At 47.9% G+C, this 16,996-nt stretch overlaps 1 protein-coding gene across 1 annotated transcript in view; it reads right to left on the bottom strand.

Annotated features, from left to right (window-relative positions):
- The window catches only part of CDH23 (cadherin related 23), a 392,002-nt gene extending 375,045 nt beyond the window's left edge, over positions 1–16,957 (bottom strand). Inside the window, 1 exon segment of the mRNA XM_034663592.1 lies at positions 16,679–16,957. The gene's annotated coding sequence lies outside the window, so the exon portion shown is untranslated.
- Positions 16,958–16,996: the final 39 nt, after the last annotated feature.

Below are 16,996 nucleotides of genomic sequence, written 5' to 3'. Positions count from 1 at the left end.
GAAAGCAAAAGGATAAAAGAAGTTATGGCTGTGCAAACTCAATCGATAGAAAGCCAGCATAGCTACTCTAACAGCAGACAAGTAACACTTTAAGGAAAAAGCTACCAAAGATTACCAGAGATGAAGATAGATATTTCAAAGACAGACATTTCAACATAATGGAAGGATAAATCCACCAGGAAAGCAGCTGAAGATAAGGAAAGTAGGAAGATAAACTAATTCTAAATTTTTACTTGCCTGATAACACAGCTTCAAAATACATAAAGCAAAAACTGACAAAACTAGAAAGAGAAACAGACAAATTCACAATCATAATGGAAGACTTCAATGCATCTTTCTCAAAAATCAATGGAAAAAGCAGACAACAAATCAGTAAGGATACCAACATCTAGACAACATGATTTACATACCTGACCTCATTGACAAAATTAAACACTGCACACAGTAACAGAATAAATGCTCTTCTTGGGAGGCGATGGAAAGCTTACCAAAATCCACCATGCTGGGCCATAAAGTAACTTTTAATATGCTTCAAAGAAATGAAATAATTCAAAGTATGTTATCTGGTCATAACAGATTAGGTTCAAAAACAACCATGAAAAAAAAAATGAGGAAATCCCCAAATGTTTGGAAATGAAGCAATGCAGTTCTAAACAAAACAGACCAAAACCCATAAATCAAAGAGGAAACTACAACAGAAATTAGAAAATGTTTTGAACCATACAATAATGAACATGGGACATATAAATTTTGTGCATAGAGGAAAATGTATACCATTAAATTCAGATTTTAGAAAAGAAGAAAATCTTAAAAACAATCATCTATGTATCTAATTTAAAAATTTTTTTAAGAAATAAAGTGAGTAGAATTTTTTTTCATCTCATAAGAATAGAAATTGATGAAATAAAAACAAAATTAAATAGACAAAAATCAGTAAATATAAAAGCAATTCTTTGAAAAGACTAACAAAATTGATGAATCTAGTGATCAGCCAGGTACCAAAGAAAATAAGAGAGAAGAAAGTATCACTATAGATTGCACAGAGAGTACAAAGATAAGAGGACAATTAAAGAGATACTATGAATATCTTTATGTCAATTCATTCAAACATTTATATAAAATGGATAACATCCTCAAAAATATAATTTATCAAAACTGACACACAAAAACATAGAAATATAAATAATCCTATTTCCAAACTGAAGCTGTAATCAAAAACTTTCCCACTAAGAAATCTAAGTTCACATGGCTTCTCTATTGAATTTTTCTAAAACATTTAAGTTAAAAAAAAATAAAAACCTACACAAATCTTATCCATACTCCTGCAGAAAAACAAAAAAAGAAGTAACAGTTTCCAATTTGTACTATGAGCCCAGTATAACTTCATGACATAATCTGACAAGGATATCATAAGAAAGGAAGATCACAGATTGATCTCTTTCATGAACAGAGATTTTAAAAAAATCTTAAGCAGAATAGTAATAGTTCACACATACCATGCAAAAGATAGTCATCATAACATGCTGTTGTAGCTTTCCTATTAGCAGCTAAAGGATTATGAAAAGAATAATACAACACAACAAAGTTGGATTTATTTCAGGAATGCAAGGTTGGTTAACTTTTGAAAGACAATCCCTATAATTCACCACAAAGAAGAAAGGAGAAAACTTGTATGATCATCGCGATAGATGCAAAAATGCATTTGATAAAATGCCATGCACATTTATGACAAAATGCTGAGCAAAAAGGAACGGAAGGGGCCGTCTGTGGAAAACGCACAGCTAACATCACACTAAATGGCTGAAGACTTATGATCAGGAACAAAACAAAGATGCCTGCTATTACCACTTCCACTCAACATACTATTGAAAGTTCTAGTCAGAGTGATTAGGCAAGAAATTTCCAACTCCAAATTGGATAGGAAAGAGTAATCTCCATTCACAGATGACAAGATCTTTATGTAGAGAACTCCAAAGATTTCATTAAAATGCTGTTCGAGGTAATGAATAAATTCAGCAAAGTTGCAAGATCCAAAATAAACATGCAAAAATAAGTTGCATTTCTATACACTAGCAGTAAGTAATCTGAAGAGAAATTTAAGAAAACAATTCCATTGACAATAGCATCAAAAAGAATAAAAGAGGAATAAATTTAACCAAGGAGACAAATGACTTGTACACTGAAAACTACAAAACGTTGCTGGAAGAAGTTAAAAAAGACATAAATAGGTGGAAGACATTCCATGTTCATGAACTGTAAGACTTAATATTGTTAAGATATGATACCACCCAAAGCATTCTATACATTTAATGTGATCCCTATCAAAAAATCCCATGGCAATTTTTTGCAGAAGTAGAAAAACCCGGGGCGCCTGGGTGGCACAGTTGTTGAGCGTCCGCCTTTGGCTCAGGGCGTGATCCCGGCGTTCTGGGATTGAGCCCCACATCGGGCTTCTCCGCTGGGAGCCTGCTTCTTCCTCTCCCACTCCCCCTGCTTGTGTTCCCTCTCCTCGCTGGCTGTCTCTCTCTGTCAAATAAATAAATAAAATCTTAAAAAAAAAAAAAAAAGAAGTAGGAAAACCCATCCTGAGATTTATATGGAATCTCAAAAGGTCCCTGAATAACTAAAACAATCTTGAAAAAGAAGAACACAGCCATTAGAAAGAATGATTACCCAACATTTGCATCAACATGGACGGGACTGGAGGAGATTATGCTAAGTGAAATAAGTCAAGCAGAGAAAGACAGTTGTCATAATGGTTTCACTCATTTGTGGAACATAAGAAATAGCAGGGAGATTGGTAGGAGAAGGAAGGGAAGAATGAAGGGGGGCGTGGTAAACAGAAGGGGAAATGAACCATGAGAGACTATGGACTCTGGGAAACAAACTGAGGGTTTAGAGGGGAGGGGGGTGGGGGAATGGGCTGGCCCGGTGAAGGGTATTAAGGAGGGCACATATTGCATGGAGCACTGGGTGTTATGTGCCAACAATGAATCATGGAACACTACATCAAAAACTAAGGATGGGGGCACCTGGGTGGCACAGCGGTTAAGCGTCTGCCTTCGGCTCAGGGCGTGATCCCGGCGTTATGGGATCGAGCCCCACATCAGGCTCCTCCGCTATGAGCCTGCTTCTTCCTCTCCCACTCCTCCTGCTTGTGTTCCCTCTCTTGCTGGCTGTCTCTATCTCTGTCGAATAAATAAATTTAAAAATCTTAAAAAAAAAAAAAAAACTAAGGATGTACTGTAGCAGGTCAATAAAGTCTCAAAGCATTAAGAAAGAAAGAGAAACAAAGAAAGAAAAAGAAAGAAAGAAAGAAAGAAAGAAAGAAAGAAAGAAAGAAAGAGAGAGAAAGAAAGAAAGAAAGCAAAAGCAGAACAAAAGTGGAGTACTTAGACTTCCTGATTTCAAAACTTGCTATGAAGCTCTGGTAATCAAAACAGTGTGGTACTGGTGTTGTAAGGACAGGAATACAGACTAATGGAACAGAACTGAGAGCCTAGCAATCAGCCACTGCACATGGCTAATATATTTTTGACAGGGGTGTCAAGACTCTTAACTGGGGAAAGGACAATCTTTTCAACAAATGGTGTAGGAAAAACTGGATATTCACATGCAAAAGAATCAAGTTGGACTCTTACCTTACACCATATATACAAATTAACTAAAAACCACAAAGACCTAAATATAAGAACTAGAACTATCAACTTCTTAGGGGAAAATCTTCATGACGTTGGATTTGGCAATGATTTCTTGGCTGTGACACTGAAAGCGGGGCAACAACAAAAAAGATAAATCAGACCTCATCAAAACTGAGAAACTTTAGTGCATCTAAAAACAGAGTGAAAAAGGCAACCTATGGAATTGGGAGGAAATATTTGTAAATCACATAGCTGCCAATGGATTGAGAGCACATAAAAACCTCGTACAACTCAATAGCCACCACACCACAAACAACCCGATTTAAAAATAAGCAAAGGACTTCTATTTCTCCAGAGAAGATACACAAATGTGCAATAAGCACATGAAAAGATACTTACATCGCTAGCTGTTGGGGAAATGCAAATCAAAACCATGATCAGATAACACTTAACACTCATCAGGATAGCTATTATAAAAAAAACAAGGGGCACCTGGGGGGCTCAGTCGGTTAAGTGTCTGCCTTACGCTCAGGTCATGATCCCGGGGTTCTGGGATCAAGTCCTGCATCGAGCTTCTTGCTCAACGTGGAGCCTGCTTCTCCCTCTGCCTGCTGTTTCCCTTGCTTGTGCGTGCGCGCACGTGCTCTCTCTTCTCTCTCAAATAAATAAATACAATCTTAAAAAAACCACAAGTGTTGGTAAAGATGCAGAGAAATTTTAACTCCTGTGCAGTGCTGGGGGGAGCATATCATCAAGCAGCTGCTATAGAAAAGAGTATGGCAGTTCCTCAAAAATTTCAAATGCAGAATTACCTTATAATCCAGGAATTCTACTCTTTGATATACTCAAAAGAATTGATGGGAGAGACTCAAACAGATACTTGTACACCAATGTTGATAGCAACATTATACACAGTAACCAGAGTGGGAACATTCTAAATGCCTGTCAACAGATGAGTGGATAAACGAAGCGCGGTGTACATATACATACAATTGGACAATATTCAGCCTTAAAAAGAAATGAAACTCTGACGTACGCTACCACATGGATGAACTCTGGAAACATTATGTTAAGTGAAATAAGCCAGACACAAAAGGATAAATATTGTATGATTCTACATATATGAGATACCTAGAATAGGCAAATTCATACAGACAGAAAATAAAATAGAAGCTACCGGGTCTGGGACAGGGAGGGAATGGAGAGTTATTATTTAAAAGGCACAGAGTTTGCAGAGTTACTGTTTGGGATGATAAAAAGTTTGGAAATGGTGATGATGGTTGTACAACATGATGAACATACTTAATACCAGTGAATTGTACACTTAAAAATAATTAAAATGGTAAAGTTCATGTCAAGAATATTTTACCACAATTTTGGGGAAAAAAGAATAGAAGGAAATTTCCCTAATTTGATAAATAACACCTACAAAAAACCTACAGCAAACATCACACTTAATGGTGAAATATTGAAAACTTTCTCCTCAATGTAGCAATCAAAATAAACATGCCCACTATCACCACTTCTATTCAATATTGTGCTGAAAGTCCTAGCCATTGCAATAAGACAAGAAAAAAAAGTATTGGAAAGGAAGATAAAATATTGTTATTTCTAGAAAATATGATTGTATATGCTAAAAAATAAAAAATGCTATAAACAATCAGAACTAATAGGTAAATTCAGCAAAGATTGTTGGATTCACGGCAATACTTTAAAAATCAATTGTATGTCTACATGCTAGAAATAAATAACTAGAAATGAAAAAATCTTTAAATATCATTTGTTATGGGATTAAAAAACATAAAACACATAGAAATCATTCTAGTAAAAGAAGTGTAAAGCCTCTACACAGACAACTAAAAGCCTTCTTAAAAGAAATTTATTAGGACCCAGGTAAATGGATGAGCTTATCTTGTCTGTGGATCAGAAAACTCAATATTGTAAAAATGTCAATTCTCCTCAAATCGACCTACATATTTTTGATGCAGTCTCAATCATATCTCAGCAGGGATTCTGTGGAATTTTGAAAGCCAATTCTAAAATGTATACAGAAATGCAAAGAACCAAAAGTAAACAAAAATGTTGAAGAGGAGCAAAGCTGGAGGATTTACACCACCAGATTATCAAGACTACATGTATAAAGCTATAGGAATTACACTACAAAGTTTGCGTTGGTAACAAGGACAATCAAAGATGCCCAACAAAACTGTATACACATATATGTACGTCAAAAGACACATAACCAACAATCATAACAGCCTTTCCTATAATAACCCAAAATTGGAGGCAACCCAATTGTCCATCAACAGCAGAATGGGTAAACTGTGGGATAGTCATACAATGGAATACTACAGAGAAGTGAGAATGAATGAGCGTAAGTATACACAACGGGACGAATCTCACAAATAAGTTGAATAAGAGAAAACACCACAAAGAGAATAGACTGCATGATTACCTGCATACTACACAGACAAAATAGACAAAATGAATGTATGGTATTAGAAGTCAGGGTAAGAGTTGCATTTGGGGACTAATGACAGGGAGATGGCTTCTGAGATATGTATATAGATAGATTTTTTTTTTTTTTGGTTTGGGTAGCAATTACATGGGAGTGGTCACTTTGTAATAATTGAAGCTGTACGATTTGCACGCTTTTCTGTATGTGTAATACTTCAATTAAAAAGTTGACTAAAAAAGTCCCAGTTGGTTTGGCACCGCCAGGGCTACTCACCACTATGCTGCCCTGCCTCTCTTCCTACCATGGGAGCACCATGCCAGTGGGCCCAGAGAGAAGCCACAGTCTCTGGGCAAGGGGGCCTCCTCCTCCATGAAGCCTTCCAAGACTGCCCACTTCCACCATCTCCTTTGAACCTACAGAGCCTTTCTCATAAGTATGACAGTTACTCCTGGCACCCCCAGGTGTCCTGAAAGACTGTGAGCTTCCAGAATGTAGGAGCTGAGAATAACAGCAGCATCATAATACCTAATCATAGCATTTGTTGACCCTTTACTATACGGCACTTTTTCTAAGGATTTTCCATGCAGTATCTCAGTTAGTCCTTCCAGTAACCCTGTCAAGTAGGTACTGCTGTTATCCTGATTTTCTGGACGATAAAAACAAAGAAAAAATGATTGATTAAGTTGCCCAAGGCCACACAGCTAAGAACTGGAAGAGCAAGTGTTCGACCCTGGGTAGTTTGACTCAGAAACATTCCCCTTGTTTCAGCAATGGGCCCACCGATGAGGCTGGTGCCCGGAGCCCCGGTTACACCACAAAGATGCAGCCCAAATGAAGACAGGCTCCCCAGCTCTTCCAGGCTGGCAAATGCGTCTACGTGTGTGTGGACAGGGCTGAGGTGTGTAACGTCTTGAAGGCCCAGTTCTACAACTAAGGAACAGCAGGCAGGCCCGGCCTCTGGTCCTGGGCTCCTGAGCCTGGGGAAGCCGGCTGGGGCCAAAGCGTGGCTTTGGGGGCAAGTTCCGTCCCTATCTTGTGGAGGAAGGCCTGGGCCCTCCTCAGAGATCAGACCCCTGCTGACCACACTCAGGACAAACAGAAGGTACAGGATGGGGGCCCCTGTTCCCCTCCCAGGCACTGGCCAAGGGTCCTCTGCTTCCAGGGCTCTGGAAGGGATGGTTCACCTGGAGGCAAAGCCAGCCTCCTCTGGGAAGGAATTCTACCGTCTCAGACGCTCCACCCCTCACCTGACACATCAAATAACCAGTTGCCTCTTGAATCTGCCTTTGAGCTCTCCTGCTGCAGTTTAAGCACGGGCCCTTTGCTCTGTCTGGAAGAGGCCCTCCTCCTGCCAGAGACGTTCTTTGTTTTCCTAGGAGGTATGGGGGTCCAGAGGCTCCCCTGTGCCAGGTCTGGGTGGCTGTAGCCAGGTCCAGTGATGAACATTTAAAATGACAGACCCCACAGCACTCGAAGATAAAGTCCGAGTTACCCGCCCCCCAATTTACATGGAACAGCACTTCCCTTGTTGGAGGCCAAAGCCCGGGGAGACAAAAACCATCTCGTGTCCACGGCAACCAGAAGGAGCCAGAGAGGGGGCCACCCTGGCAAAGGTGACACAGCACATCTGTGTCGGAGACGGGGCCAGGCCTGACGCCCGGTGCAGCAAACAGCGCTGGAGACCAGGCCTGGGGGCAGGGGACAGGACACGGCCCACCCCCACGTGCGGCCACTGCTGCGGGCTGTCCAGGTGCAGAGCATCAGCACACCTGTGTGTGAGGACGCGCGCACACGCACAGCCCAGGCCATCTGGGCCCAAGTCAGGACGAGAGGGCGCTGTCAGTACAAAACACTTCTGAGCTGGACAGATGAAAGGGAAACAGAGACGCTGGGTCTGCAGCTGGCCCTTCCCATTTCCCTCTGCCCTCCCTGACACCCAGGCCCTCCACGGCCCACCCCGGGGAAGCTGTGAAACACACAGGTGCAACCAGGTCACCTAGTTAACAGCCTCCCTCCCGCTGTATTATTCATGGGCTCCCTTCTTCCGGCCTGAGCTCCAGTTTCCAACAGCCCTCGGGCTCGGCTTGGCAGGTCAAGCCACCTGGCAAGTCTAGCCTGCGGCAATTCCCACTCTTTACACCCCATACCCTTCCCGTCCCCCCATTAGGGTGCAGCTTTCCCCGTGCGAACTCAGCCCCCGGGTGTCACACCGTACTTCAGGCGAAAGGGAGTGCTTTGGGGTCAGTGAGCAAGAGCACAGAAGGAGCACTTTGGCTGAGTCAGGCATGGGATGCTAAAATTTCCAAAGGGCGCTGCAGGCCCCCCCTTCCACCCCTCCCATCCACACACCCAGAATCGGCTGTCCCAGATACGGTACTCCCAACGAGGGTGAGAGCCCATGGGAGGAAAGGGCCCATGCCTTCTCCACGTCTGTACTTGAGTGTGCCTTGCAGTGTGTCCTGCAAACAGTAGGTGCTTAATCAATACTTGCTGACTTGTACACTCTCCCCAAAAGATGGGTATCAAATTGATAGGGTGGGCATAAGTCAGTCAACTATTTGAAGATACTGCTATTGGGTTTAGAGATTTTCGTGTTATTTCAATAGCTATCCGCACAGATCTTATAAATCCCACATAGTTTAAGTCATTCATTCGTAGGGATAACTAATAAATAAATAAATATTGATTGATTGATTGATTGCAGTTTCTAGGTATCACAATACATTCTGCCACACATTTGCACGCATCTCTCGAGAGTCCCCTACCTCCTGAGTGCGGTGGACTGGCCTAAAGGATTTTCCCCCTACGTCACAGATGAGTAAACTGTCACTCGGAGAATTAGAGCCCTTGAATCCTCACAAGGACCATGACAGAAGTCTTTACACACACACTGGGGGTGTCTTGCTTCACGACTCGCACGTAACTCTCTGCCTTGCGGTTCCCGGGCACACACCAATATAGCAGAGCTGCAAGGTCTCCCCATGGTCCCCCAGTGAGGCTACGCGGGCTGGGAGCAGCGTCTAAACCGAGATCATTCTAGGACTAACCCTTGGCCAGAAACACTGAGGGCAGCTCGTGGGCCAGCCCGGCCAACAGCAGAGGGAAAATGTGGGCAGGGATTCAATCACCAGACTTACTGCATTTGACCCCTGGCTTTACGGGCAGGGAGAGCTGGGGGTCCGACTGGGGTTGCCAGGTCCAGGCAAGTGCAGAGACCACTGAAGTCATGGCCCTCCCCGATGGGGGCAACCTGGTCGGGCCAGATGACCTGAGCTGTGAGAGGCTCTGTGGGTCATGCCCATGGATGCTTAAATCCCTGCCCGGCCTGACTCTCTTAGAAGCCTGCATGCTGTAGACACCTGAGTGTCCTTCCCCAAAGCGCGGGCACTCACAGGTGAAGCCTGGACAGCACTGAACACACACACAGGCTGGACTGAGAGCGCAGCCCCGTCACTGCCTCTGTGCAGACCCGAGGTGGGCCACATGTCCTTTCTGAGCTCGGTGTCCATCTAGATCGTCGGGGATTTGGCTCTGGCCTTCTCTAAGTGCAATGTGAGGCCCAGAACAGGCCGAAGCTGAAGGAGTCAGACTGCCTTGTGCAAATTCTACCCCACCACCTGCCTGCTATGTGACTTTGGGTGAAGTGCTTAACCTCTCTGTGCCTCCGGTGTCTCATCTGTAAAGTCGGGGTAACGGCAGTGCTTATCTCACAGGCCATTATCAGGAGCAAGGGAGGCACTTTATGTGAAGCACTCAGACCAGGGCCTGGCACATGGTAAACGCTTAGTGTTTCTAGTTATTACTGTCAGTCCTGACACCCTAAGTCTACGACAGAGGTCACACAAACTGTTCATGCATAGGCCACAGGCAGCTTGCTGAAGGGTCCTCCCTACAATATGCAGTCCACAAAGGCAGGAGCCACTGCTGGGCCCCAGGGGCCTAGAACAGTGCCTGGCACCCAGTAAAGACTCCATAAATATTTGATAAATGAATGGCTGCGTGGTGTCTTTAAATGTTTGAATTAGTTGCTAACATTTAAAATAACAAAATTTTGCATTTTTAAAAATCTGCACTTCTAGATAATTTTTGGAAGTCAGTTGTGGCCATACCTGTCCTGTCCTCCTGCTTGACAAGCTCTGGTGGGAATGGAAGCGGTGGCACCCCCTTCAGACAGGGGGAGCATGGGCACTTTGCCCCAGCACCTGCCCAGCCAGTCTGTCTCGTAACATCAGCTGTCTAGATGCTGTAGGCACCTGACCGTTCACCCTGGCCCAGGTCAATCACAGCTGAAATCCAGACAGCAAGCCCCGGGATCCCCCCCGCAGCCCTCCTCCCACCCCAAGTCCAGGAGAGGAGACAAGCCTCCAGGTCTGCAGAGCACCCCGACCCCATAGCATCCGAGCCCCCCTACTTTGGATAGGCCAGTCCCTCTCCTCCCCCCCAGAGGACACAATCCCTAATGCTCCACAGGGCAGCAGCTTTCCAGGCTGACACCCTCCTTGTGTTGAAAACTCTCCATCATAAAAAGCAATGGGCAGCAATGAATTTACTCCTTATCTTTCTCATGGAAAGCATGCAGAGAAGATGTGTGTGTGGGGGGGAGAGAACAAACCCTACACACCCCAGAGATAAAGTGCTTTTCTAAAATATTAGTAACCATCCAGGCCCACTCCACTCGGGTCTTCTATGGAGAGGGGACATAGTGTCCCATGCTCAGTAAGTATGGGGTTTGGCGTGCTGTGGGGGATGGGGGAGGCTGCCAGTGGACACATGGACCCCCCCCCTTTCCACTCCTCCCCCCAGCCTGCCAGGGCTCAGGTCCGTGGGGATGACCACATCTTCCCATCCTCTGAGAGACTTCCCCCAATCACTCTAGCATGTCAATTGCCCCTTCTGTCTTCTCTGCAGTGCCCAGGACCATCTGTCAATGCCTTGGGTGTGTCTTTATTATTCGACTTTCTCCCCCAGTTCAGTGCAGTAGCCACCAGCCACAAGTGGCCACTGAACACTTGGAATGTACCCAGTTCAAATTGAGATGGGCTCTAAATGCAAAGTACACACCAGATTCCAAAGACTTGTACAAAAAAATAATGTGATATACAACAAATAATAATTTGTTATATTGATATGTTGAAATGATAGTATTTTAGATGAACTGGGTTAAATAAAATAGATTATCAAAAATAATGTCACCTATTTCTTGTAACTTTTTAAAGTGGCTACTAGAAAATTCCAAGCCACACCCGCGGTTTGCATTTGTGGCTCGCATTATATTTCTACTGACCAGCACCGCCGTGTATTCTCGGCATGAATCCCCAGCAACTAGGTAGAGCCTGGTACACTGGTGGTGTTCACCACTGGCCGACTGAATGGCTGAATGAAAGGCCTCCCCCACAGTGCACGTGAGACCCTAAAACATAAAGGAGGATGGGTCCGCAAGGACCTTCCACACCACTGCCCAGTATAGGCTGGTTTGCTGGTGGCATTCCATCCATAGATCCCCATCTAATACGAAACTTCAGGCCTCCGTACAACGGGCAGAGAGGTCTGGCGCAGAGTTCTGTCACCACAGCTTGCCTAATTAGAAGCCAGGAAAAGCCAGCATCCCCTGCAGACAGGACCAGTGACACAAATGGATACCCAGACATGGTCCCAGCCACCCTGGGGGTTTTTCTCTCTCTCCTTCCTCCGCCTCTCTAGCTCTCTCCTCTACTTTCCTCCCTCCCTCGCTTTCACTGGCTTCCAAATTACAGCCTTCTTTCAGAAACAGAGACAATCAAGGTGGTACGCAGGGCCCTTGTCACAAATGGCATCTCAGGTCCTCTCCAAATGGAGCACGGCCTTTAAAGAGAAAAGAAGCGCCACTACCTGCCTGCCTGGGGGGGGATGTATCTCCAGGAAGGCATGGGCCAGAAAAGGCTCCCTCCCTCATAGGCCGATCAGCCCGAGGGAGGCTCTGGGTGGCTGTGATTGCAGAGCCTGGCGCTGGGCTGCTAGGGTCCCAGGGATGACGGCCGGCCTGGCCTCTCCCACACCTCATGCTGGGGCAGGAGAAGCAGGGCTTGGCCCGACTGACCACCACCCAGATCTCCGTCACCAAGGGAGAGGGCCTACAATAAGCCCATTCCCCGACTCTGGGCCTCAGTTAGTTTCTAAGAATGCTGTCAGTCCTTGGAATGAAGGTCCCACACTCAAATGGCTAAAGGGGCCAGGATGGAGGGCAAATGAGTAGGGGGGTCAAATGTGAGATAATAGGGAGTAGTGGGGCCTGTGGAGAACCGAAGGCCATAAGCTCGCCTAAATCTAAAAGGAGGAGGCCCTCAGGCAAAACTCAGATGTGTGACCGAAGTCTGAGTGAAGTAGGGACGGTGGTCGCTTCTGGAGCGGGAGGACCTGCCTGGGAGGGGGCGTGCGGGAGCCTGCCAAGGCCCCGGGAACGCACCTCGTCCACGTGGGGGACGCATCTGCGAGAGTCTGCCACTTCTACTTAAGATCTGCTTATCTTGTTGTAGGCACGTAATCCTCCGTCAAAGAATTTTTAAAATAAAAACATAAGTAAACAAAAGGGGCGGCCGTACGTCGGCACCAACCAGCAACTGCCAGTCGGGAACACGGACCCACCGTTGCCAGCTCCCGTCAGAAATGCCAGAAATCTAGATTTTTATGCAAAAATGCTGTTGTTTTAATGTTGTTAGTAACTAATTCAAAATTAAAAATCACGACCACACGCACACACACACCCCTTCAGGCAGAATTCAATTTATGAACTTACAGATTGTCAAGCTCTCAAAATAAGGGGAGGTTTCACCTCTTGGCTAGAATACAGAGTGCCTAACACATGACTAAATCAACAGGGATAATAAAAGCTACTACATTTTGCATGTGTGCTCTGTGCCAGGCATTGCACAAAAGGCTTTCTACACAATTTTCTTCTTATTCACGTTGAGAGCAAGCCTACAAGGTAACTGAAAATTATTCCCATTTACCAGATGGGAAAACTAAGGCCCGGGCAAGGCTACATGGCAGACCAAGTCTTCAGAGCTCAAGAGTGGACACACTGGTGTACAATCCTAGCTCTGTCTGCCTCCGAGCTGCCTTACAAAAGTTAGGAAGGGAACAGCTTTACAGTCATAATAATAACCAACACTTGCACGGGTTTTAGACTATGCAAAGGAAATGTACAAAATACGAATGCTGAACGTGAGCCTGCCATGTTCCCCTTAGTGACACAGCTTGAGGCCCCTGAGGCCAAGGACAGTGTCTGCTATTCCCACTCCCCTTTGCAAAACACTGAGCCACACGGACATTCATTGCTGGTGCGAGACCGTCGCTCACAAACACCAAAGCCGAGACCCAAATATACAGACCAGCAAGGAGGAGCAGCGGCCGGCCCCATTCCCCGTGACAGGTCCGGATTAAATTTCACAGTGAAAGACTAGAACACTGTCTCCATGTGGCTACTTCTTAAATACGCCAAGTTTCCCACAGACACCCTTCTGGTCAATAAAGTTGGTAACAATATGCATTCTCTGCCCTATGGGATTCAATAAAGCTATTTTCATATTGAACCAAAATAAATCTGGCCCATAAATGCTCTAATTTTTCTGAATTGACTCTTCTGCACAAATGATCAGTCACCACTGTTGCAGATATTCAGCACAAGATATGGAAATTTCCAGCATTCCGGAAGCACACCTTGAGTCCTAGTCATGACACCCCAGGGCAACCACGATCCTGACTTCTGTCGCAGAGATGGGTTCTGCCCACAGTGGCCCCTTTCCTACGGTGCCTGGGCTCTTCTGTTCTTATGGTGCCCACAACTCCCTGTCATCCCACATTTGGCACTGCAGTTCTCTTTGTCTGCCTCCTAGCCCCCGCAGACACGTGATTTTGAGACCTCCACTCCAAGGGCATATGCCTGGAGCCCCAAACACAGCAAGACCAGCAAAGCCGCCCAGTCTTGAAAGTGATCAACAGGAAGAGTGACGACTAGTTATGAGCACACCAAATGCCCAATCTATTAATGATCAGTTAACGATGGGGCTAGAGAAGGCAGTGGAACAATCACCTGGCAATCGCGCATTCGGCCAATGAGCCCCGAGTCTACCAGCATGGGGGGTCCTGAGGATTCAAGGAGTAAGAGACAGCCCATGCTGTGGGAGCTCACTGCCCAGATGAGAGGTCAGACCCCCACGGGTGTGCTCAAGGGGGCACTCCACCATCTGGGAGGGACAGATGAAGCAGGGGACAGCTACTCAATTCCTCCCCTTTGAGGGACAACACCTCCGCAGCCCCAGGCCATCTAGAGGCCTAGCACCAAATGTGGCTTCCAGAACCCCTGCCCTGTGCCCACTTTCTACCAGACCATATGCAGCACACACAGCAACATTTTAACCGCACACAAGGCTGAGCTGCTACTTGAATCTGTTTAAAGGTCCCCCAAACACAGACATTAGCAGGGGATGGCCCCGAGGGGCCAGCTTCGGTGAACTGTCACCCAACCCTACCGTGACTGTCCAGGAAAAGAAATTCCAGTCGCGTTCTCAAACCCACGTTCTTACCCACTGCCCTAGGTGATAGATACTCCTTTGGCTCCGAGAGGTTGTGAAACGCTCATTCCCTAGAAGGTACTGTGGACCAGGGCTTCACAAACTTTACTGAGCGCCCAAATCACTCAAGGATCTTATCAAACACACATCCTGATTCGGGAGTTCTGGGATGGGCCAAAAGCCTCTTTCTTTCTAACAAGCCCCCAGGTGATGCGGATGCTGGGTCCACAAGCCACAGCTGGAGCAGCAAGGCTCCACCAGGCCCTCACCCCCCAGAAGTGCGTGCAGGTACAGTAAGGACTTCAGCAAGATGCCCTTTAAAAAATTAAGCTCAAAGAAATGAATGTCAAATGCTGAAACTGCAGGTAAGGTAGCTTGTTGGGTGAGGGAGCTATTTGGGAGGCAAACAGGACCATCTGCCAACATAACCCTCTAACCAAGCTCTTCAGTAGGCAGATGTGAGGAGCCCAGCTGTTTGAGGCTCAGGAAGGCCAAGACAGACATGTGTACGGGGCCCAACCCAGACCAGGCCAGGGTGCCAGCTCCGGGCCTCCCACTCCCTCACGCTCAGTGAGGTGCAGACGCTGTGCTTTCCGACCCTCCCCAGCCCCAGGGAACAAGCGGCAAGCATTCCTGTTCTCAGCGGAGGGGCCCCCTCCTGGCCCCTCCAGGGGCAGAATGACCTCTAGTCCCCCACCCCCACCGGTGCTGCCCGCAGTGCGCCTACCCGGGCACCATGACCCGAACATTAACTCCAAGCCAGCTCTCCCCACCGTGGGCTGACTCATCAGCCCCTTGCACCTGGCTCCAAACATGGCTCTTCAAGCCCACCCCAGCCCAGGCAAGGGTCTGACTCCACCCAATATGCCCGAGGGGACACATACACAATCCTTATGTGCCTCTCCAGCTTATTTCAAAATACACGTTGGGGTGGGGGCTCTTGCAAATCTCCTGAACGGCAAGGGTCAATGCCTGCTCTGGTCCAAGAGGGCAAAGTACGCAGAAGAGGCAGGAGCTGCTTTCTGAATTACTAGGGAGGATAGGGGCGTGTTACTACTCAGAAAAGGCTAATTTTCCCCCCAGTAGGCCACTGACAGCACCAGGGCTGGGAGTTGGGGTCGCAGTGGGGCGGTGGCCAGCGGCGATGGCACCGAATCTCCGCTCCGAGCACAGAGGCAGCGACTAGCGACTCTAGGTGCTCGCTTCGGGAAGGCAAGGTACCGAGAGCTCGCCGGCTGATGCCTCCACCACCTTGGAACACGCGGGCTTGGCACGCGCCCCGGGCTGACCTGTAGGGGAGATGGGGGGCAGCAATCCCGAGCGCAGGCCTCCAGGGCCAGCCAGCTCCGTCGGTGGTGGGCCTGCCAGGGGACCGACTGGGGAAGCGAAGTGCAAGCCGCACAAGTCTCCCTGTTCCGCGAGGGGTGCGTTTTCTCAAAGCAGGATCGGTTTGGGGAGGTTGCGGGAGTCCTCTGGGGTCTCTCGCGGGCACCGAGAGATGATGACGGTAGGGGAAAGCTACGTGACTGGAGGTTCCTCCAGCGCCAATGCCCATCCCGCGGTGGCGGTGCGCCCCACCCCATTCCACTGCCCAAATGGGACCCAGAGCGCAGAAGGGGACAGGATTGGGATCCCAACGCCCTCTTTACCGCCGAAATTCTCCCCACCCCCGACCCGACCAGAGCCTCTCTAAGGCGCGGAGAGCAAAGCGACCGAATGTCGAGAAACCGGGTCGGGAGTGCAGTGCCTGTCCTCCCAAGGCCAACCCGGCGGGAATTCGAGTTCCCGGGAATCAAAGTTGCCGCGCGTCCGGCCGCTGGCTGCGAGCGGGGCGCCTGACCCGGGCCAGCGGCCGGGGATGGAAGGAGGCCCCGGGCGCTCGCCGCGGGCGATGGCCGTGCCGGGAACAAGTGGTTCGGCGGCTGCGGTCGCGACCCCACGGCTCCAACTTTCCCAGCGCGTGGCGGGCGAACGGTGCGGAGAAGGTGAGGGAAGCGGGGAGGGAAGGGGCGGTGCGCGGCTCTCGGTACCGTGTGCGTGTGCGGAGAAGCGCCGCGTCGCGCCTCCGGCTCTGCTCTCCTCCGGGTCGGCCCCCACGGGCCGCCTGCTCAGCTGCTGGCCACCGCCGCGTCTCGCCGCCGGCTCAAAAGCTCACTCGCGGCACGCCGGCCGCTCCAGCGTCCCCTTGGGCCCGCCCCCCCGCCGCTGGCCGCCTGCAACTTCAGGCGCACCGCGGGATCGGACGAGGCGCGCCCCAAACGTCCCGAGGCTCTGCACCCCCGCGCTCCATGCCCGGGGACGGCCCGCCCCGCCCCGCTCGGCTCAGCGCCCGGCCGCCGTCGGACGCG

This window comes from Ailuropoda melanoleuca, chromosome 6 (genome assembly GCF_002007445.2).
Source record: "Ailuropoda melanoleuca isolate Jingjing chromosome 6, ASM200744v2, whole genome shotgun sequence".
Lineage (NCBI taxonomy): Eukaryota > Metazoa > Chordata > Mammalia > Carnivora > Ursidae > Ailuropoda > Ailuropoda melanoleuca.
The sequence above is the reverse complement of the archived record's forward strand: the minus strand, read 5'-3'. Positions and strand labels throughout refer to the sequence as shown.